This window comes from Callorhinus ursinus, unplaced genomic scaffold (assembly GCF_003265705.2).
Source record: "Callorhinus ursinus isolate GAN/ISIS: 27379988/994484 unplaced genomic scaffold, GSC_fseal_2.0 scaffold26, whole genome shotgun sequence".
NCBI lineage: Eukaryota > Metazoa > Chordata > Mammalia > Carnivora > Otariidae > Callorhinus > Callorhinus ursinus.
Window position 1 is genome coordinate 3,228,605 of NW_027397088.1, and position 3,320 is coordinate 3,231,924.

Sequence of the window (3,320 nt, forward strand, 5' to 3'; positions counted from 1 at the left end):
CTCCAGGCTCAGCCGGGAGTCTGCTTCTCCCTCTGCCCCTCCCCCCACACTCTCTCCCTCTGTCTCTGTCTCTCTGTCTCTCTCTTGCAAAAATAAATAAATAAAATCTTCAAAAAAATATGTACTGAGCTCTTACTAAGAGCCCAGCTTTGTGCTAGGTGCTGTGAATAACAATAGTAAGTGCTCAGACTTGAGACTGGTATAGCACAGGTTATGTGCCAGGTACTGTTCTAAGTGCTTGACATAAATGAACTCAGTGAATAAGCTGTTCTTTGATGCCAGAGGAAATACATACGTATGGTGTGATAAGGACAATGAGAAGAACTGGCATAGGTTAACAGCCTTCAGGAAGGCAATTAAACCAAACTGACACCAACATCTGACTCCACCAAAAAAAGGATGGAGAACCAACTTGATCAAGAGCAAAAAGAGGTAAATGAAGGTGGATGGCAAACAAGGACATAGGATATTGTGCTGCACCTGGGCACCGGGTGAGCAGAGTGCTCTGTTTCATTCCCTACGGCTTGTACCAAGGCTATGCGAAAATGCTGCCTTTGGCCCACCTGGACTTTCTGAGCACAGATAGCCTGACTAGGGGCAAAACACCAGTCCTCCCACTCTCCTGGGAACACCAGGTTTTCTGGTATCCACGAATGCCTCCATCTCCTACATAGAACATTGCAAGAGGGTCCAGCTCAAGGCCATTCTCTCCTAGAGGAACCCCAGCTGGAGCCTGCGGCTTTGCAAGGCCAAGGCCAATAGATGGACAAGCTGGTGAGTCCATGGGTGGGCCTCACACCTGGTACAGCCATTCCTCCTGGGGCGGCACCGGCCATAAGACATCCTTGCCAGTTTCGGTGGTCTATTCATGGCGGTGGGTTGCAGGGGCTTGATCCAGCTGTGGAAGGACAGAGAAGACGAGGAAAGGAAGGCTTTTTCAGACACTGTGGAGGCCAGCCAGCAACAACTGCCACCAACATCCAAGCCAGAGGGTGACGGGCAGGAGGAACTCCGGCAGCACGATGAGCGGGAGTAGACAGATGATGCAAGTCCTCGGGAAAGGACGCACAAAGAGATGCCACCAGTCCGCTCAGAAAGTTCAACATCTGGGTTTTGAAACCAAAATATGGTATTTTCACCATAAAATTTGTAAAACCAGATGGGAGAGTGCTTACTTGTGGTGCATTTCTGGAACAAAGTTTATTTCAAACAACTCTGTTGCAAATGCCAAATGAATTTTGACATTTATTGAGTAGAAACAATCCATGTCAGACCTATTCAAAGTCTCATTGCTCCCGTCCTTGAAAGAAAAGACACATCGAACTAAGGAAGCCCCTTGACAGAAGCTGCGTGGTCCCCGCAAAGACAACAGATTCTCCTGTGGCAACATTCACAGCCCCAAATACATCATGTGACAGACGGTGTGACTTGTACAGGGCACCCAAATTCTTCTTGTAACTTACTACACCGTTTTCCTTTCTTGCCACTTAACTCTGAACTGGCATTGGAAAATGGTTAAGCTTTTGTACTTTTTGTAGGTTGTGTAACAGCTGTACAATGTGAACAGAATAAAATAAATGCATAGAAAAATAGGAAAAAAAAAAAGGATTGCATCTCAAACTGTCGTGGAGCCTACGGCCCCTAAAGATTGACTGAGCTGGTCCCACAAGTCATGCAGGTTGTCACCATATTCCATTGTGGTCCATGGCAGGTCAGCAGCCTTGGGGACCAGGGCTCACCTCAGGGAGGGGCACAGTGGGTCTCAGTTCAAAAGGGGATCACACTCCTAGATTCCTGCTGTATTCTTGTTCCGGAGCTGCTCCTTAGGGCATGCTACTGGTTTGACAACATTTTCTTCCTTTTGTCCTCCGTGTTGGGTGGACTGAAATTTCAGTGTGACATCTACAAATTGCCAGATACACTGGCAGCTAAGAAAAGAATCAATGCCTAAAGAATTTGCAGTCACAAGCAGAGATTACTGACAGAGCCAAGGAAAGATTGCGCAAAATAAGGATCTTGGAGGCTTTCATTTAGTGATTCTACCTCTGTAGCAGTGGTTCTCAGTGTGGCCTTGCACAAGAAACATTAATGTCACTTGGCAACTTGGGCCAACAGCAATCTAGATCTTTTTTTTAAGATTTTTTTATTTATTTGACCAAGAGAGACACAGCGAGAGAAGGAACACGAGCAGGGGGAGCAGGAGAGGGAGAAGCAGTCTTCCCGAGGAGTAGGGAACCTGATGCGAGGCTTGATCCCAGGACCCTGGGATCATGACCTGAGCCGAAGGCAGACACTTAACGACTGAGCCAACCAGGCACCCCTGCAGTCCTCCATGTGATTCTGATTCTAAAGTTCCAGAAGTCATTTCAATCTCTGTATTGTTTCTTTGCCTGAAGAAGTCCATTTTATACCCTTCCACTGATATTTGGATAGTCATACTTAGATCTTTCTCCAAAATGCTCTCTTAAAAATAGAAAGAAATTAGTAAACATTGGTTTTTAGACAGGGATCTGTGGACCTCAAATCCAGTTTATGTCTTATACATGCAGCTGTTGAAATAAGGAAGGTTTTACATTTTTAAAACATTGTTGGGGTGCCTGGGTGGCTCAGTCGTTGGGCGTCTGCCTTCGGCTCAGGTCATGATCCCAGGGTCCTGGGCTCAAGCCCCACATCGGGCTCCCTGCTCCGCAGGAAGCCTGCTTCTTCCTCTCCCATTCCCCCTGCTTGTGTTCCCTCTCTCGCTGTGTCTCTCTCTGTCAAATAAATAAATAAATGAATAACATCTTTAAAAAAATAAAAATAAAACATGGTTAAAAGGAGGGGCGCCTGGGTGGCTCAGTCAGTTGAGCATCCAACTCTTGATTTCAGTTCAGGTCATGGTCTCCAGGTGATGGGGTCAAGCCCTGTGTCAACTCTGTGCTCTGCACGGAGTCTGCTTGAGATTCTCTCTTTCTCTCCCTCTGCCCCTCCACAACCGTGTGCTCTCTAAATAAATAAATATATATATAAATAAATAAACAAAGAAAACAAGAATAGGTGACAGATGCAATATGGCCCTCAAAGCCTAAAATATTTGCTATCTGACCCTTTAGAGAAAAAGGTTTGCTGACCCCTTCTTTTAGATTTCTCCAAAATCTTATTTACTTTGAATTAAACAGTCAAATTGCTTCTGCAAATATGTTCTGACATCCAAAGTCAGGGTAGAATAAACTTGTTAAACAATGCTTTAAAATTTAGAACTGTGTTTTCCTATTAGTGAAATTTAAACTCTGCACTGTTTCTTTATCACTGCCTACCCTCTCGTTGGAAAGGAATAGGAC

At 45.3% G+C, this 3,320-nt stretch overlaps 1 pseudogene; it reads left to right on the forward strand.

Annotated features, from left to right (window-relative positions):
- The first annotated feature begins 446 nt into the window (after nt 1–446).
- Nucleotides 447–1,415, forward strand: LOC141370115 (protein ZAR1-like; annotated as a pseudogene).
- The last annotated feature ends 1,905 nt before the right edge of the window (nt 1,416–3,320 follow it).